We start from the raw sequence: 21588 nt of genomic DNA, 5'->3' as shown, positions 1-21588 counted from the left end.
TTAGTGATGACTAGAGATCTGTATCACCAATCCAACACAGATTTTTGGCATAAATCTTTGTCCGAGGGCTTATTGGCACAAAGCTATTCCTATTGAATGATGAAGAGTTTAAGAGTGTATGTAGAATATCCACTGGGAATTGTTCCAAGACCTAGATCTAGAATACTATAGACCAAAATAAATGGAGTATTATTAGATTACTAAATGACCTAATTTTTTCTATCTTCATTCCTCAATGGAATTTAATGAAATCATTGTAAGCAACCATAACAAAGTAGGAAAGAGGCCAGGAAACCACATATTATCTGTCCATTGCTTTTTATTATTTTCTTTTATTTTTTCTGAACCCCTTTGCTTTATATTATTCAATCTTTATATAATTCAAGCTTTATATAATTCTGTCAGTATCAAATATAATTCTGTCAGTAACAAATTTACTTTTGTTCACATCCATTGACAACTCTGACAGTAAAATAGCCTCCGCTTGTCCCTTCTGCCATCACAAAATCATTCTACAAATCATTCTTGACTTTCTCCCTCTTCATCACCTTCACTCTTCATACCTCCATTACTGAGTTTACCACTTGTACATATGTGAAAGCTACAGAGACCCTGAAGACATAGGGATGCAGTTTTGGTAAAAAACAGTTTACAATGGTCAATGTTCTTTGTTTTGTTCAATAGGTAAAAACTATAAATAATCTGAAAACCATGCAGTAGAATAAATTAATGCTTATATAAAATATGCTTGCAGATTCTAGTACCTGTCTTTCAAAAATTTACGGTGCAACATTTAGCTAACCTAAAAGCCTCTGTGTATTTTTTATGCACCATTAACAAAATAAGATCAGTAATCATAATAAGTGTGTCTACAGAACAACTAGTGAAAATTTCTCCAAAGGAATACTTGCATTTTGTAAGCAAAAAGATCAATCTAAAAAAATAGATTGGCTATTTAGACAATAGTCCAATTATCTGAGTTATCTTTGGTCAGAGTATAACTCTTTTAAAGTAAAAAGGATTTTGCTTGGAAATATACACCTGCTTTTATTTAAGTCTTATATTTTTATGCCATATATTTTAACTAAGTTAGTAAAAATAATTAATTGCATTCAACCAAAATGGATGTTCTCAATTCATTTGTGAAAAAGGTAAGAAACATATTCTTATACCCATTCTCCATAATGGATTCTACATTATAGAATCTTTTTAAAATTGGTCATCAACAAATGAGTAGGTATATCATGGTTATATAACATTAATCCATAGTGACACAACTGCTATATTTTCTAGGGAAGTCTGGATAGAAAACATTAATTCTATACCAAAGTTCACTTAACAAGAAAACTTTTTTTTTTTAATTTTTATTTATTTATGATAGTCACACAGAGAGAGAGAGAGAGAGAGAGAGAGGCAGGGACATAGGCAGAGGGAGAAGCAGGCTCCATGCACCCGGAGCCCGACGTGGGATTCGATCCCGGGTCTCCAGGATCACGCCTTGGGCCAAAGGCAGGCGCTAAACCGCTGCGCCACCCAGGGATCCCAACAAGAAAACTTTTGATAAGAATCTAACATTATGAGAAAAAAAGTAAATAAATACAGAAATTCAAAATAGTTTAAATCCCACCAATGTTATATATAATGTGTAAAATGTATTCTCAAGCATTGAAGTGAAAATTTGCTTCTCTTTAGCTCTTCTCATGGACTGAGAATACAACAGCCTGAAGAAATAAATAAATAAATAAAAGTATGATTTGAACAATAAACATTATAGATTATTTGATATTTCCATCCTTACATTGTATGCTTCTAGGCTCCTTTCTAACCTTGTATTTCCAACGAGAATCGAATTTTCCCAAAGCAATAGTAACAGTTGAGGGCAATATTAAACAAATAAAGAAATTCATTTGAATTAGGAAGGAGCTATTTCCAGTTGGCAGTTCACTCAGCTCTATAGCTGTATTTGCACCCAGTACAGCCATCAACTATCACAGCCATTCTGTTCCCTAAAGATATAACAGAGAGCTCTCTGTTTCTGAGCAGAGACTTCCAAGAAAGCTTACAGGTTTCTCAGAGCTCTTTCAAAGAGGTTGAGTAAGGAAATACAGGTAAGTACAGAGCAGGACAAGGAACAGCAAGAGAGACTATGTGCTCCTAGCACAGAGCTGTGCTTTTAGTAGATATTTGAAAAAATGCTAAATTAGGTAATAAAAACCATTCATATTTCTTATATATTCTATAATCAGTCACTAGTTTAAGAGTTTTTCATGTGTCTTTCTCCTTAACAATCCTCAAGACTTTCAGAATGAATTTAACATAGACATACCTACAAGTATATCATACAAATCTGCACTTGAATTGAGTTCATTAGCATTTGGAGAATGGTAATAGTATTACTTATAACTACCAGTTTCAATTTATAGTATAACTAATATTGCAAAGTGCATTCATACCAGTAATACGCACAATCACAAATACTCTTTTTTGAATTTTGAACTTTTTTTGGAAAATCATGTTGGTCAAGTTCCTTTTCCCGCATATTCCACAAACTACTCCAAATTTTTCAAGGAAGTCCATGGAACACAACAAAGGCACCAAACACCACCCTCCTAGATCAGAGTCCAATGACTAGGGGAATAAACCTTTTAGTGAAAAAAGTGAATATAAAACTCCTTGCAATTTCTCTAGTTACCCCTATCAGCTGTGACAAAAGAAGGGAAAAGAAGGTCTGCAACATTCATAGTCTTCTGCTTGAAATTTCTCTTGGGTTTGAAGAACCTAAAGAAATAAAAAGGATGTAATGTTTATTGAGTATCTACTACAGACAGAGCATACTTCATAGCTTATAAATTACATAGTCATTGCATTAGTCCTGTGAGGAAGGTGGTATTAACCTCATTTTACTGGTGATGAGACTATTCCTCAAATAGGGTAGGTTAACCTGTTCAGGATGACACCATCAGTAAAGAGGAGGGCTGACTCAGTGGCAGCTCTTGCCAATGAAGTACCCTGGCTCAGAAGCAAGCAGCAGCTGCTTGAGCTTATTCTGGCTTCTAGGAGTTATGGAAAGAGAAGCCTAGGTTCCTCTTCAGAACTCTAAGTAAAACTTTGAAGAATTTTTTCTTCTTACCTAATGCAAGACTATCAACCAAGAAGAGAGAACAAGATGAGGACCTTTCTTGAAAGAGAAAAGCCAGAGCGGTGCCTGGGTGGCTCAGTCTGTTGGGCAACCAGTTCTTGATTTTGGCTCGTCATGATCTCAGGATTATGGGATCCAGCCTGCATCTAGCTCTGTGTTTCAGTGGGGAGTCTGCTTCTTTCCCTCTCTCTCTGACCCCCCTTCACATATGTGTGCTCTCACTCTCAAAAAAATAAATATTTAAAAAGAAAGGAAAAGGAAAGAAAAAGAAAGAAAGAAAGAAAGAAAGAAAGAAAGAAAGAAAGAAGAAAGAAAGAAAGAAAGAAAGAAAGAAAGAAAGAAAGAAAGAAAGAAAGAAAGAAAGAAAGAGAGAGAGAAGAGCCAGAGAAGGAGGAAAAGCTGGGAGTACCTAACCCTCAGGACATCTGCCTTGGGAAATATTAACAAACAAACAAACAAAAAGGATAGCATTGATGTAGAAAGATGTTAGGGTTCAGACCCGACAGCCAAGAAAGAATTATTGAGATGTCTTTGGTGCCAAAAGGCGGTTTTATTAATGCACAGGGACAGGATCTGTGGGCAGAAAGAGCTGCCCTGGGATCATGAGGAGTGGCCCATTACATACTTTCAAGTTAGGGATAGGGTAAGACTCCAAGCAATTTTGGAAGCAAGGTTTCCAGGACCTTCAGGGGGCTAGTTATTGTTAGGAAAAGGCCATTTATTACTGTCTAATAAAACCTTAGTCATGAGACCCTTCCAATGTATTTCAATGGGTGCTTTGCTTAAGGGATGATGGCCAACATGTATCTTGGCGGGGGGTGAGGGGATGAGTAGACATAAATGAAGCTTCTAAAGGAATTTTTATATGTTAAAGTCGACTTACAGGATCCTGGGGGTCGGGCTAAGATTGCTCTTTGCCCTTAGCAAAGTATTAACATCAAGGCAGCTGAGTTCCTGGAGGAATGTCACTCTGCCTGTTTTAAGGACTTGTCAGTGGGGCTGTAGGTAGCAAGGAAATTTAATTTTTCCTTTGCCTTTGTTTCCCACATCAGCATGAAGACTCCTTTCTTTTCTAAAGGACTATATCAATCAAAGCAAAAATGTGCCCCAAAGCTCTAAGGCCTCAAAAGGAGAATCAAGATAAGCCAGTTTCCCCACTGTTCATATTTATCAACTGAGTGATAATTTAGTGATTAAAATATCTAGAACACTAAAATAAGAATTATTTAAGTGGCTTTAGAAATCAAAGCATTTAGGTTGAAGTATGCTGAAAATGCCATTTTTGTAGATCAAAAATGGTTGAACAATGTCAATTCCATATGGTTAAATTTAATTTATTATTCAGTTGTTAATGCTAATCCAAACATAAAAGACCCAAATAATAAGTATTCAAATTTACTAATACCCTGGATCATTTGAAAATACAGTTTTGAACCCCTCAAATCTCTCTGATAAGCCAATTTGCAGGTGGATCATTCCATAAGGGCAGTAGCCCAGAGCTCTGAAATAGTATTCAGGAAACAGTCCTTTGCCATGACAGCAATTTGACACACTGCAAAGCAAAACACATGTGACCAAAGTTCTACTTCTCCCATGCCATGGGCGGTTTTTCAGGCTAAGCTAGCTGATTTGTGCTTAACTATTCTCACAGCTGTGGCAAAGCTTTAGTTAGGGCCTCAGTATAATTTATATTCAGCCAATAATTGTGTGAAAGAACAGATTTAATTTTTAAAGGGCAGGCCTTCGAGGTTTTAGCATAACTAAGCCTGAATTAACATGTTTGCAACGAGGGCTGAGGCAAGCTGCTCACTACACTGGCCAAGTCCAGTATACAAGCAACCCCCTTAGGTTTTCTACCGCGTGCTTGATAGGCCTGTTCTCCATGGCAAGGACAGAATATATCCTGTAGGCTCCCTATGCAGCAAGAGGCTGAAAGAGCATTTAAACTTGATCCTCACAGCCAACGGGGAAATTCAAAGCTTTCCAATTTCAGGAGAAGAGTTGGAATGAAATTCAGCTGATATCACTATCATGCTTAGAAGAACGAAGAGGCACACAAGCCCAAGAGGAGATAGTCACAACAAACAAGAACTCCGAATCTCTAAAGTGGAAATCTACCGCCAAGTCCTCATCATCTAACAGTATAGTGTTGTGTACTCCTGGGAAAACCCAGGTTCTCCACAGATGGGCACTTATAGAATGTTTTCCCTTCAGAATACACTGGCAACTGAAACTAACTTTCTTTCTTTCTTTCTTTCTTTCTTTCTTTCTTTCTTTCTTTCTTCTTTCTTTCTTTTTATTTTTTATTTTTTGCTTTCCTTCATTCTCTAAAATTTAAAGAGCACACATACCGTGCTAGACAGTGAGCACACATACCGTGCTAGACAGTATCCTGGATATTAGGTCCAGATTCAGATATTAGAAAACTAAACAGAGAAGAAACCTAAGAAATATTTAAGAAGAACCACATCACCATGGGAATGCAAGCAGATGCTGGGTGGACACTATGCCCAATATAGAAAAATTCCAGTAAGGGTAACAAACCTCAAGTGTACAGAGTCCAGGCAATTAAGACACCATCTAAGTAATTTTTAAAATGGTGCTTTTAAGAGTTTTGCTTTCTTCTTACAGAGATACACATTTTGATGTTTTCCTACATCTTACTTCCTCTACCTAAACTCTTATATTCTTTCCCTCAATCTTACTTAAGGACAGAACCCGTGAAAACACTTCTTTTAAGGGATAGGTACTCATATACAACCTTAAATGCAATCTGTTATCTTTTTACCTGTAGTTTCTTTATAATGGCCCTATGTTTTTTTACATATACCATTATGAATTAGGAAACTAAAGCATAAATTGGTGAATTGGTGAATAAAGTTAATGTGAAGAGACTTCAGTATTGTACCTCAGAAATCCCCAAAATACATTTCTTTTCTCCAATATGACTGAAACCATGTACATATTAATCTACTAGAGATAAATGGTTTCAAAGAAAGGGAGGGTGTACAGCAAAACACAGGGGAAGGGGGATCCCTGGGTGGCTCAGCGGTTTAGCACCTGCCTTTGGCCCAGGGCGTGATCCTGGAGTCCCAGGATCGAGTCCCACATCAGGCTCTCTGCATGGAGCCTGCTTCTCCCTCTGCCTGTGTCTCTGCCTCTCTGTGTGTGTGTGTCTTTCATGAATAAATAAATTAATAAAATCTTTTTTAAAAAACACACACATGGGAAATAACCTGATGCCCCCTAGTTTCAGCCCTGTGACCTTTGAAAATTATGTTATCAGATTTCCCACAGAGAGACTAAACTGAAACCTGACCATGTTACAAAATTAAACTATATACAATTTAAAAAAATAAACTTTTTCTTTCCTAAAATATAGTTAATACCAAGTTTCCTTACATTCACTTCTTCATGCAGTGCACTTTTTGAGTAATATCTTAGACATTGTGGTGTACATATGAAATTTTTCCAGTCTAGTATCTTTTTGTCAATCTTTTGCTAAATCACTCAAATCATCCTTTAGGAAGCAGGAGAAGACCGTATTTTTTTTTATTCTCAATATTTCCTCCTACTTATATTCTTAACTGTGGCAGTTTTTCCAATAGTGAGCAGAGTATAGTTTCCCACCTCACTGATGCAGCATAGGCTGTTATTTCCTTTGGTCAGAAGAATGATAGCAGATAAGACACAGAGGCTTCAAAGACACTTGTATCAGTGTCTTTGATATTCTTCAGCCATTGCCATGGAAAACAGATGTCCCTTTGCCGTGCACAAGTCCCAAAAAATAAGAAGTGGGTGGAGCAGAGCTAGAACAACATCTGTCCTGGAGCCAAGTCCAGATAAGCCCAGCCAAGATCAGCCAAACACCAGCCAACACACTGAGACATGAACAAAAATAATTCTTTGTCATTATATGACAAGGAGAGTCTGTGGTTGTTTGTTATGTAGTATCACTGCTACTGTATCTAATACATACAAAAACCAAGCTTTCCCTTTGTGAGTCCTTGTGAGACGTTTCATAAAGATGCTTTTCTTATGCTGGGTAAGAGATGTGGACGCATGACCAAAGCTAGGTCAATCTGATTTCTTCTCCAGAGAATTTCAATCAGCCTGAGTGACAACATTGAAAAGAGTTGGAGCTGTTTCATTCTGTGAGTTCTGAAGAAACTATACAATAATTCTTAAAACCTACATGCCTAAAACTGCTGTAGTTCTTGGTTTTTCAAAACCTACTTCTTCAGGTTTTTCCTTTATTCTAGTTAAGTTAGTACCTATTCATTAAATTCATACATTTATACTTAAGTTAGCAGTTAATTCACTGTTGCTGATAATTGAAAAACCTTAACTTTTACAAAGACTCTGTTTTTTTAATACTTAAATAAATTCATTAGATAGTAACAAAGCTAGCACTTTTTGTATTTTCCAAGACTGACAAGAATTCATGAGGAGGGAGCTGCCTATTATAATGAGAACTTCTCCAGAAGAACTAAAAAAGAAAGAAAGAAAGAAAGGAAGGAAGGAAGGAAGGAAGGAAGGAAGGAAGGAAGGAAGGAAGGAAAAGAAAGAAGAAGAAAGAAAGAAAGAAGAAAGAAAGAAAGAAAGAAAGAAAGAAAGAAAGAAAGAAAGAAAGAAAGAGAAAGGGAAAGAAAGAAAAAGAAAGGGAAAGAAAGAAAAAGAAAGAAAGAAAGAAAGAAAGACAAAGAAAGACAGAAAGAAGGAAAGAAAGAAAGAAAAGAAATGCCTCAACATCAGATAACTGACATATATTTTTGATTTGACATAAGAGAATGAAAAAGGCCTGGCATTGACTTTTTTGTCCTAGGACATCAACAAAACTGTTTTTATCAAAGAAACATTTCAGAGATGTTATTCTATTTCATTATTATAGCTTTATCCTATGAAATCAAGGTATTCTCTTGAAATCACAAGTGGCATGCCAAAAATAAATTCAGTCAAAATGATGAGAAATTTACTTCAAATAACTTACAAAAAATGCTATTTATTTTAAATAGCAGAACGACTTCTGTTTCTAGCAATATGATGATCTAAGTAATTTGCAAACCCACCTGATCCCAAGTAGCTAGAAATGTTGGATTAAATTTTAAAGCATACTTTTAACTACCTGGCCAATATTTAAATGATCCTTATGAGAAATTTGGAGGAACTGAAATTGAAAAAGGAACTAAAAACAGGAGATACATGAATGATCACTTGGCTGGAGTGTGGTGGGAAGCAGTTCACTCCTTTCCTTAACAAATAAAGGATTGTGGATTTCAATGCTCAGGTGGGGATAACACTCTATGTTTGAAAAAGAGAAGGAATTATCACCAATATTCCCTCATAAAGCTGAGAGTGTGCTTTCAGTAAAAGATGGGAGATATATGTATACTAACATATACGACTTTGGATGGACTATCCAAACTATGGACTTTGGATGAATAAAGAGCCCTCTCTAAGAATTTAAAATAGGCCAGAGCCTAACATGGATCTGAGATTGTAAATCAAACTATCGAACTGTATGGTCCCACAAATCTTAAGCTACAAAATTAATATAAAAGCATCAGTTTGATTAGCATACCTTTGGCACAAGGCATAAGCCAATGCAAACACCCACAAACTGTTAATATTAACAATAAATAGCAAACAGAGCTTTAATTATAAAGAGATTAAAAATAGCTAAGGAAACTAAGAACAAAATAGCCAATGATTATGAACATTTAATAAAAGGGTTACACATCTAGAAAAATATGTTTCTCTTTAAAAAAAAAAGATTTTATTTATTTGAGAAGAGAGATAGTGAGAAAGAGAGGACAAACAGTGGGAGGGTCTCAGGGAGAGGAAGAAGCAGATTTCCCACTGAGCAGGAGCATGATGCCAGCCTCAGTCCCAGGACCACAGGATCATGACCTGAGCCGAAAGCAGATGCTTAGCTGACTGAGCCACCCAGGTGCCCCAAAAATATGTTTCTTGCAAACATGGCTCAGTAAAAGATTTACAACCATTAAAATAATCCAGTCAGTCTACAAGTGTTTCTAATCCTGAGTACTACTGATTTAATTATTTGCTGCCAGAAGCTGCCCTGTGCATTGCAGAATATTTAGCAACATAGTTGGCCTCTATAAACTAGATGCCTGTAGCACCCTCAGAGTTATGACAATTATGTCTCCAGACATCACCTTAATGTCCCCTTGGGGGAAAATGGCTTCCCAATTAAGAATCACTGAAACTACTAGTCTACACTGATACACACGCGCACACGCACACACACACACACACACACACAAAATGTTATTGCCTAAGACAATTTATATATGCTTTCTATAACCACATATTAACAAATAAGCTCTCTCTTAAAAAGTTTGTCCCTGAGGCTCAAATAAGAAAGAATTCACTTGATACAATGGTCATTACATGAATACAATAATCACATGAGGGCAAAATGAGAAAGAGTATAGACAGATATTTCTTAAGAAAAATGAAATGATTCTTAAGATTCAGAAAACTTATTTCAATGTACAAAAAAAGTACATCACAACTGAATTAAAAGTACCTAGGAATTAAAAGATAGGTGTTATATAGAATAGTATTTTAATTTACTGTACAGATACAGCTACTGGTATATAAAACAACATGGATATATCTCATAGACATAATATTGAGTATAAGAAGTCATAAATCAATAAATATGGTATCATATCATTTATAAGCATTCCAGAAACAGCCAAAACTAGCATACAATGTTAGAAGTGAGAATACCCCCCCCCCAAAAAAAGAAGTGAGAATATCAGTTATTCTAGGCAGATACGAGTAGTGAGAAGCAAAAGAGAAAGGGCATGAGGGGGACTACTGGAGTGTTATACTTCTTGATTTGGGGGCTAATTACACAGATGTTTTAACTCTGTGAAAGTTATAGGCTGTATACCTATGATTTATTTGCTTTTCTGTATGTAACTTATGGTACAATAAACTTGATTTTAAAATATAGCATATAACCTGAATTTTTAAAATTGGGAATATGGGACACCTGGGTAGCTCAGAGGTTGAATGCCTACCTTTGGCCCAGGGCCATGATCATGGAGGCCCCGGTACTGAGTTCCACATCGGGCTCCCTCCATGGAGTCTGCTTTTCTCTCTGCTTATGTCTCTGCCTCTCTCTGTGTATCTCTCATGAAAAAATAAATAAAATCTTTAAAAATTAATAAAAAAATAAAATTGGTAATAAGTTGGAATCACTCAACCTGATAAGAGGCATCTATAACTAACCTGCAAGCGACATCCAAGTTTATCTGAAACACTTATAAGGTGACCAAATTGATCAAAGTGTTGTGTATAGTTGCAGTATTTTCATTATCATTGCTATAGTGTTCTACTGTGTAATTATAGTTCCATATACTTATCAATCCTGCTGTTAAATGAATACTTGTGTACTTTATAGATTTTTTATCATTATTAATGATGGCACAAACTACATAGCATATTTTAAGGGAATTATATATATGCATTTTTTTTCAGGGTGTATTCATAGGAGGAATAGCTGAACCATAATATGCGGACATATTAAACTTTAGTAGATATAGCCAGTTTTTTAAATTAATACACTACATTTTCATTAGCAGAGTATGAGACTTCCAGTTGCTTCAGTTCTTCTCCAGTACTTGATAGTTTTTAACAATTTTCCCCATTGTGATAGGTGGGAGTTTTAATTTGCATTCCCCAGGTAAACACTGCAGTTGAAAATTTAATCTTCATTTGGACATTCTCTTTTATATAATATTTCTTCAACCTTTTCCCCCTTTCTTCAAGTGCAGCTTTTGTCTTTTTTCCTATTGTAGTTTTTAAAAACTACTCTGAATAGATATGTCATATACCCTATTACTAATAATTCCTCCCATTATTTGGGTGCTTTTTAACTCTCCTCGTGGGTTTTTAGTCAATAGCAGTTCTTAATTATAACATTTTATAATGTATCAATTTTTTAATAGCTAATGCTTTTTGTGTCTTTCTGAAGAAACCCTTGTGTACAGTGGGACCACAAAAGAGTTCTATATTTTCCTCTAAATGCTTTATTGTTTTGCTGATTGCATTTATATCAGCAGTATATCAGTAATTAATTTTTGTATCTGGTGTGAGGTAAAGATATACTGAGCTGTATTTTTTCCGATATAGGTACCAACTGGCACAGCATCACTTACTGAAAGGACTAAAAAGACTATTACATAATCAATAAACCTGAAAATTAATCTTGTCATAAATCAGGTGATTGTACAAGTACAGGTCTGATTCTAGGCACTCTACCATCTCATCATATATTTTTTCCTATCATTTGCCTATAATATACTTTTAAAACTAAGCTTTATTTTTTTTAAAGATTTTATTTATTTATTCATGAGAGACGCAGATAGAGAGGCAGAGACACAGGCAAAGGGAGAAGCATGCTCCATTCAGGGAGACCGATGTGGGACTCGATCCCCAGACCCCAGGATCACATCCTGGGAGGAAGGCAGGTGCTCAACCACTGAACCACCCAGGCTTCCCAAAATTATAGCTTTAAAATGTCTTTATATATATATATATATATATATATATATATATATATATGTCTTTATATCTCCTTGTGTAAGTCCTACTATTTTATTATTCTTTTTCAAGTTTTCAATGATTACTTTTTCTACTTGCATTTGTGTGTAAATTTTAGTATCAATTTCTTCAAATACAGGAATTATATTGAATCTATATGAATTTATGGTATAATTAAAAATCTTTACAATAATGAATCTTCCAATTACATGAACATGGTATACATCCTTTATTTACCTAGGCCTTAAAATTTTCAACATATCATTCTTGCATATTTTTGTTATATTACTTCTTAGGTATCTAATGGTTTTGTTACAGTCATTACTACTTATTTCCTATTTGTTGCTATAATATAGAAAGAAATACAATCCATTTTTGTTACATTGACTTCTATTGAGCAAACCTGATAAATTCATTTGTCATTTATAACAGTTTGATTATAGAGTATTTAGGAATTTCTCTATACACAATCACATCATCTTTAAATAAGTTTATTTATCAATATTTAGAAGAGGTGAATATCCTAAAATTTCCATCTATCAATCTCTTTGTCACACTTTTGAATCAAGTTATTAATGGTCTCAATTTGGTTCTAATCTCTGAGTTTGTACAGAATGGATGTTATTTCTTTCCTTAAATATATAAAGGAAAGTCATTTAGTCCTAAAAATGTGAGATTTTTAAATAACATATACTATTTCTTCATAGGTATCAGACTATACAGATGTGTTTTTATTTCTTCTAGAAATCTATAAGTAATGGTCAAATTTGTACAGTTATTCATAATATTTTCTTATTTTCTTTCTGATGTCAACAAGAATTGGGGTTATGTCCTCTTTAATTCTTGATATTGGTAATTTTTGTTTTACTCTTTTTTCATAATTAGTCTTTATAGGCTGGTATTCCTTTATTTTTTTTTTTAATTTTTATTTATTTATGATTGTCACACAGAGAGTGAGAGAGGCAGAGACACAGGCAGAGGGAGAAGCAGGCTCCATGCACTGGGAGCCCGACGTGGGATTCGATCCCAGGTCTCCAGGATCGTGCCCAGGGCCAAAGGCAGGTGCTAAACCGCTGTGCCACCCAGGGATCCCTGGTATTCCTTTAAAAGCAGTGCATCCTTTGTTTTATGCTTCTCTTTTTTTTAACTTTGTTTCTTCACAGTTTCACTCTGATATTTACTTATAGTGTATTTATAGTATCATCTATTCAACATTGAAGGAGAAGTCCTGGTAAACTTGTAACAAAGAAAAACAAATGTTAAGTAAAAGGACTATAAATGAACCAGAGCATTGCCATTATATACAGAAAAAAAAAAAAAAGAATTTCCTACATAAAAAAATGAAAAAGGATATAAAGGCAAAATGTTAGAACTAATGAGAAAGCTGTTCATTTTTCTTATAATTCATTAGCTCATAAAAATTTCTTATATAGAATTCTCATAAACTAGTAACAAGCAATAGGAAAATAAAATTTTAAAAGAGAAGCTATTTGACATTGAATTTTGGTAATGACTAAATATTATTGGAATAGATCTTCTACCAAAATTATAAGAGCTATGTAATATGCAAGACATAACTTTTCAAAAGCACTAAAGAGTCCCTAAAAGAAGGAACTGAAGGAGCGATTATCACTGACAGAAGATAGGCATGACAGGAGGTCAACATTTATCCTGGATTTTTTCCTGAGGATATATTCCAATTCACTCAGATGGTAGAAAACATCACCTTTACAGAAAGCAGTGATCTCTCTGGGATAAGTAACAGGTTGGAGTCTGAGACAATCAAGCCGACTACAGTTTGAGGAGCAACTTCCCAGAGAAGATCGAACCACAGAAAAGTGAACTCCAAAACCTGACATCAAATTCTTCCAGGTTCAGTGGCTGCCTATCAAACTGTGCACTCATATGCTAAGGGACATCACAAGAAACCCAGCAAAAAACAGCAGGTCATTAAGAGAGAAAAAGAGAGGGAAAAAGTCTACCATCTCCACACTTAGCATTTATTTCTTTATTAAAGAAAAAAACAACGACACATACCCACCATTTGCTTCGATGTGGATGGAACTGGAGGGTATTATGCTGAGTGAAATAAGTCAATCAGAGAAGGTCAAACATTATATGGTCTCATGCATTTGGGGAATATAAAAAATAGTGAAAGGGAATAAAGGGGAAAGGAGAGAAAATGAATGGGAAATATCAGTGAGGGTGACAGAACATGAGAGACCCCTAACTCTGGGAAACAAGGGGTAGTGGAAAGGGAGGTGGGCGGGGGTTGGGGTGACTGTGTGACAGGCACTGAGCGGGGCACTTGACGGGATGAGCACTGGGTGTTATACTATATGTTGGCAAATTGAACTCCAATTAAAAATAATAATAATAATAATAAAGAAAGAAAAAAACACATTTATTTCAGATGCCAGCCAATGCAAATGTTGTTAAGATCTGACAAAGCTTCATGATGAATATAACATTTTTTATTACATTATTCTTTATACTTTTGTAATTGTTGGAAAATATTTATAACATTTGGATTCAGGAGTCCTGTTAAAGTTGTAAAGTCAACAATGCTTTTACCTCAACAAGGATTCAAATGCCAGGCTTACTCAGGTTGGTTAATAGTGTATGTTCCTGTATAAGTGAAAGTAAATTCTTGTGTATAAAGATTCTCCAGTTTAAGTACTGTTGGGTCTTCCTGTGTATTGTAAAACCTATCCACAATTCATCACATTGAAGGGTGTAGCTTTCACGTAGTTCAAGGAAGGCACATCTGACGAAGATGAACAAAAACTCATTCAATAAAACTTAAGGACAATGATTGTGACTCAGAGCTTTGACAAAAATGATATATGTTTTAAGAGGACAGAGCCGCCCCGTGCACAGATAGATTTTTTTTTTTTTTTAGCATTTTCATTGGTATTTCCTCAAGTCTTCACTTGATTACTTAAAAAAAAATAATAGTAGATTCAAATTTACACAAAAAAACTCTCTAGAATACAGGTTGACACCAATTAAATTTGAAGAAAGTCTAACATCTACATAATCTGTCCATGCAGAATAATGTCTAAGTATCTGGTTCTAGGTAAAATATAGCTAAAGATCATATACTTTGTGTGCAACACTGTCTGTAAGAGGATCCTGGTGCATAGCAATTAAAAATCACATGGTACTTTGAAATGGATGGAAAAATTATAGCATGTAGTCAAAAATGGCAACTGGAAAAGGAAGTAATATCAGCACACTAATCAAATGCCTTTGTGTATTCAAACTTGAATAAAGCAAATATTGATCACATTAGTTTCAATAATAACTCTTGAAATTGAGAGCTGATACAAAACGTGCACATACAGATACATGGAATAGAAACAGAGTTGATGTTCAGTTCTGTGCTAATGGAGCAGTAATAAATAAACCCTCAAGTCTCAGATAATCCAATTTCATTAATACACTAATGATGATGTGTTTTTTGCAGTCAATAGACATTTTAATGATATTTTAGCAGTCATATTCCATGACAACAAACACATCAATTAATCATGTCGTTTTCCTACTGAAAAGCCTTCAATAATTCCATTTCAACTTTCTAGTAAATGAGTTTCAAGGTTTGTAGCACATCATTCAAGGCTTCTAGTGGTCCTGCCTAATGTGACTTTTAAATAAGCTCTCCCATTCTCCTCTGGATGTTCTTTTTGCTACAGGAATCAAACGATTCGAATCAAAATTGTTCACAGGCCCCCTATACTCTCCTAACACTTCTAACATTCATGAATGCACTGAAAGCTGAGGGTGCTCTTTTCTCTCATCACCATCTTTTAATTATCTTCCACGTCTCAGTCTCTCCCATTCCAAACTATAGTACAACACTACTGTCAGATTAGGCTGACATTTAATCATGTCATTCTTATTCAAAAATCTGAAAATGGCCATCTCAAAAAAAAAGTTTTCTTTTTTTTTTTTTTTTTTAGATTTCACATAAAAGTGAGATCATCTGATATTTATCCTCATCTTTTATAACAAATCCATGATATCTGGTCCACGAAGACTTTATGTTCTGCAAATGGATTTGTTTTTCTACCTCAGAAATTCACAAAATCCAAGTACTGAAAAATGATAAATATTTATTGTAGGTTTATTAAATGGATTAATTTTAAGTAAGCCCTACAGAAATGAATTTATCAAGTTTATCTTAAAATTAGAATTAAATATAATTTCATTATCTCTTTCCACTCAATGGATGACAGAAAAGCAAAATCTCTATACTTATGTTACCTTGAAAAATTAAAAGTTAATTTTAATCCAATTATTAATTTTCTAACTTCTTTAAACACTTTGAAAATTAATTTTTAATACATCATTAATCAATAATATATTAGTAAAAGAGCATGTGTTTTGTAATCCTTGGAACATAAGTATAGAATATTAATTCTGCCTTTTGGAGAAGATCTTGTTGAATTTTAGGACTGTCTTATGTTTTTGGTTGACCTTGACTTTTTAAAAATGCTTTGAAAAAGCATATCTATCTGAATTGCTCCTATTGGAATCCATAGAAAGTAATAGACCAAACTATTTCAGTTTGATTTTAGAAAATGGGTAAGTTTTAAAGGTCTCATCATGTACATCTGGCAGCATTGTTGCTACATACACTGTACCTTTTTTGTGTAAATTTGCTTTTTGTTTAAGGAATGGAAAAGAGAGAAACTCCATGCATCTTGTTGCTCTGTGAATTCTCCACCTTGCAAGTGTCTAAGAAGCTGCCAGAACCTTTTATTTGTTTTGCAATCTTTAAGCTCTTTAAAAGGACCTTGACATTCTGCTTACCTTCTTCATTTCAGTTACCTATTAGACATCAGACTTTAATGATTTTCTAACTATAACTGCAAAATTACTTTGCTCATTTTTTCTGATGTCACAGCCTTTATCACACAATTCTTCCCTTTCCTTATTTGCTCTAGGGTGACATTGAGGGCACAGACATGAAAATCCTTTTTTGTTTTCTATCCAATTCCCTGGACACACAGGGCTCCTTCCAGCATCCTTCTGTTCCTTCAAATTTACAAAGCTGCCCCCTGACTATAATTCATCTCCCCACTCCCCAAGAAAAAGGCATTTGGTGAACTGATTTTCTCTCTTACACACAGTGAATACAAAGCACCTCATTATATCTCATTGTGGCCTAGTAAACTGCAGAGATGTGATGGCCACTGAGGAGCCTCTGCACTTTGCAGTCCTGATTTCTTCACCCCTTTACTCGCACTACTCTAAGGAAAATAATCTCTAGGCTGAAGGAATCTTAAAGGCATCTCAAATTGAACTCCCTCTCCCCCACCATTCCTCACCACTATAACCTACCTTGTCAGTGTCATCCTACTCTCATCCAACAACCCCTCCCTGAAATCACTTTCATACAAATCTCTTACTCATCCATCGGACCTTTAAAAGAAACCGTTTGAATTTAGTAAGCTCTTTTCATATATTTCTCATCCTCTCTGGGAAAGGATTTTATTGATCCATGAATGTCATGACATTTCCAAGATGATGGCAGTTATAGAATTTTTAACATGGGCAAGACTTGGTTTGGGACAAGATATATGACAAATAGGGAACTGGTGATGATACACATTATACACTACAAAATATTAGGGTAAAGAGAACACACATGTATATGCCAAGAAGGCTCAATAATAGATCAAGCCCTTAAAATAAAACTGAGTTAAGAATGAAGCAGTAAGGAAAATAAGAGTATATATTCTTAAGAGGAAAATAAAACAGCCATTAAAATTGCAAGTGAAATTTCTGATTTGGGCCAGATATTTTATGTCAATAAGCAATAATTACGGTAGAATGTATTACCACATTCTATGTAATTAATTTGTATATAGATAATTATTTTGTATTATATTATTTTTCCATATAGTAAGAAAACAGGGGATTTGTAAGTAAGGCCGGTGAAATAGTGCATTAAGTTATGGGAAAGAGATACTCATTTGGGGAGATTTTGATGCCTAAGATAAATAGAGGAAGAGAGGAAAAAGAAGTGAGATGGGAGTCTGGAAGTTTACTCAAGATACTAGAAAGGGGCTGAAAAACTGGGGCTGTAAAAAAGGAAAGCTTACGTTTACAAAGAGTATTTTTTTATTTCCCTGGGAAATAAATGAAAATAAAAGTATTCCTGACTGTAGCTAACCCAAAAGTTTATTTACTTCAACTTTACAGCATTTGGATATAGAACTTATAAACTGTCTACTATCCATGAGCCTAAGGAGCAAAAACACCTCTTCCTAGGATAAGAACTCAGGTGTCCACTATTGACAGATTGGCCTCTTGATTTCCTTGCAATTGAGTTTAGTTAGGTCATTCTGCAAATTATCCATCTTTCCCATGTCTATCAGTAAGTCATTCTCAAACAAGAGGTCAAAGTGTTAGTAATTTTCAGTGAATAAGCAGTCCTGGCAACCAAGTGGAAAAGAAAAATCAGGGAGTGGAAAGCAAAAGGAAAGAATGGCACTTTAATAAATGCTGGCCCATAGCTGTGTGAAACTCCTACCTAAATGAGATTTAATCAGCATTTTTTAAGTGGCACAAATTTCTTATCAATTTTTCATTGCAGTACAAATAACAAAGCAGTGTCTCAGTTACTGACTGTTTTAGAAAGTGAGTATGTCCCATCACAATCTAGTGATCATAGTTATTTCATTTAGCTATTACTCTATTTTCAACTTTGAAATAAAAGAACATATGCTATATGCTATCAAGGCCCAGGGTTAAAATTTTACTTTATTGATGCAGGCAAATTTTCCAGCCTGCTTAAAAAAAAAAACAAAAAGTAGATTTTTTAATAGGCTTATCAATTTTTTTGAGAACCTTATTATAACTAAAGAGAACTTTATGAAACGACCAAGAGATAGTTTGGGAGAGAAAACACTCTTGAAGTTAGGTTTTGGGAGAAAGTTTCAAAATTTCATTCTAATAGTGGCTAGCTGTGAGAGAACTGTTAATGTAATCTGACAAAAATACAGAGTATATACTATGTTTGAGGAATGTACTAGTGTTTTATCAAATACAGATATGACTAAAGCTGGTTCCTAGACTTCAATTTGATAACATAGTAGGCTTTTCTCATAGTATCTCTCAAATTGCCCTGCCATTTTTCTTATGTTTATAGAGCATTTATCTAACAAATTATAAGACATGAGGGAAGATATGTTCCATTGCATCTTATAAGTACTATGAAAAAAAAATTGTTTATTATAAGTATCAAAGTATTAATACAAGCTTGAAAACAGTCATACTGCAAAATCACAAGTATATTATTTCTAGGGAATCAGCGCCTAAAAAAAGAATACTTACTAAGTAGTGGTCCTTTAGTAAACTACACATTTAAATTCTTAGAGTTACTAATCCAAATCTAGTTTTCTTGTCAATTCCCAAACTGAACAAATGACCTGGAAAAAAAATATGGCCAACTTGCTAGGGCAGATTTCCATCCAGCAATGTGTTTTGCAAGCATTTACTTTGCAAACTAGAATCTTAGTACCATGTCTGGTGAAAAGTGCCAGAGCAAGTCCTACTCATCCATGATGGGCAAGATAAAATTTTAGCTCTCACCTACTAGAATGGAAAAGGCAGGATGCTCAACTTAATCAGGCAAATCTAGCAATTTCTAAAGCAAGACATCTACCACTGAATTTTTCTGTTTCGACATCCAGAAGACCCTCACTGTTCAGACTGCCTTTGTATGTGGTTGTGGGGCTTGAAGGACAGTTGTTTTCCACCTCATAGCTCACTTAATATGTGTTGACCCGTCATCCATACAAACAGGATCATTGTTACATCCAAAACCCAAACTTTAGCATTTCCAATCAATGTGATTGAGCAGAATCAGGGATGTAGCTTATCCTCCCCTAATTTTTCTCTATTTTTAGACTCACTCAGTGACAGGTCTGATGCACAAGAGTGGGCTCTTACTCAACACATCTGCTCCCCATGTGTTGCTGAGTCACACATACTTTTTCGTTACCAAAAGTAACAAATATTTATTTTCTCCTTGACAGTCCCACAGAGTCTTGCAACAGAGGGAAAAACAAGTGAGATTCCATTCAGCTTTGTTCATAAAAAGATCACTATAGTTCTGTGTGTCTCCATTACTAAGAGAGTTGTGGAAACCTTGGAATGTGTTCAGAATAGAATAATGGAAATGATTTGTCAAGATCCGTGAGAAAAGGTCAAAATAATTGATAAGGGCCTAGAAATAAAATCGTGTGCAATTACAGATTAGATCTTGCAAGTAAATATATACATATATTTATATAAATATATATATTATTAGCCTACATCTAAGTTTTGTCTAATCCAAATATTTACAAACCTGAGAGAGGCTTCAAGGAATATTTGAAATCCTCCCTCAAACATAATATCCATGTTAATCATTAATTTTCATATGAGCCTGGGAGGGAATCATGGAATATAACCTAAAGGTAATGATATGAATTACATTTTTCTTGTGACAATGTCAGAGGGAAGAAGTACAAAGCTAGGAATTTCTTTTCTCTCTTGCAATTTTCTATGTAATTCTTTAAACGGCAAATTGCAACTCTGGACTTATACATAAAACCATGTCTGACCTAGAAGACAAGGAGTAAAAAGAGTAGACAAACCCATATAATTTCTCTAAATTGGGTTTATAATTGAGCTACAATTTCAGCTGTATCTTTAGTTTTCTCAAAAGTCTTATAAATGAATGTCATCCTGATTTGATTGACTGATCTTTGTTTCACACCCTTCATAAAGTAGCCTGAAATAGCTGCTGGAAAACACTGCAAACTTACTGAGTTTTAGCAGTCATCAACTTCATATTGTCATAATTTACTGTGGGAGAGTTATAATTAGGTTTACTTATTAACTATAAAAGCTCCAGACAGAAAATTACAAATCATATTGTTGCCATCTTATCTTGCCAATTCCCTGGTCTTAAAAAAAGACAACACATCTAATTCACCATCATTAAGGATTACCACTCAGAAAGAAATTTTATAAACAAAGAAGACTGACTTCATGCTGCAACAGTGAATTTGCCTTTTCTTTAAAGTGGCTTATTTGCTACCTTAATTGCATATGTGTAAGATCACAAACATTCACAGGATTAGCTCTACAAAGGCATATTTTTAGTATAATGATCACTTTCCTTATATAATCTTATAATGGGTTTAGCATGGTTACATATATTTAGGGGGGAAAAAATCCTTCTATCAAGGTGGCCGAAATAAAAAAAAATGTTAGCTGACTTGAACATCAGTTGCTGCTTCGTGACCTTGATTGCGTTTAGATCACCTATATTCCCCTGGCTTCAGAAGAACCCACATTATGCTAATAACCCTACTTCCCAAAATATCTAACCCTCTCACATCTAGTTAAGCTAGTGCTGTACCAAAAGCATAGATCACCCAAGTGCTCAGGTGCTTACAGGAAATGCACCCTTTTCAATAAGTCATTTTGGCTTGCCACTGCAAGTGTTCATGCATAAAACATATATACTAGTTCAAGAATTTCCATGAAAATATGTGCCTCAGAAAATTTTCGATGATTTTAAAACCATGTATTTTAAATTGTACATCCAATGTAATTAGAGTACACAGTCTGTTTTCAAATATATTTAAAACTTTAAAGAATTATTCTCCTATCTATGGCTTAACTAATGCAAACTCTGTGTTATTTATCCAGCAAAAAATTAAGTAGAAATTTCAAATTCCTTTCATTTTTATACGTAAAACCTGGCTTTCTGCTTAAATTCCCTTTGGGATAAGAAATTCAGTCTCAAAATCTAATCTGTTTTCTAGTCTTAAAAATCATCTGACAGCTCTCCAAATGCAAAGTAC

General features: G+C 34.6%; 1 long non-coding RNA gene across 1 annotated transcript in view; it reads right to left on the bottom strand.

The window, feature by feature from the left end:
* Window positions 1-301: 301 nt before the first annotated feature.
* Window positions 302-21588, bottom strand: part of LOC140639746 (uncharacterized) — a 107499-nt gene continuing 86212 nt past the window's right edge. Inside the window, exon 4 of the long non-coding RNA XR_012036358.1 lies at window positions 302-2778. This is a non-coding gene — a long non-coding RNA (uncharacterized lncRNA). The remainder of the gene's footprint in view (window positions 2779-21588) is intronic.

This window comes from Canis lupus, chromosome 9 (genome assembly GCF_048164855.1).
Source record: "Canis lupus baileyi chromosome 9, mCanLup2.hap1, whole genome shotgun sequence".
Lineage (NCBI taxonomy): Eukaryota > Metazoa > Chordata > Mammalia > Carnivora > Canidae > Canis > Canis lupus.
This window is presented reverse-complemented; position numbering and strand designations above follow the sequence as displayed.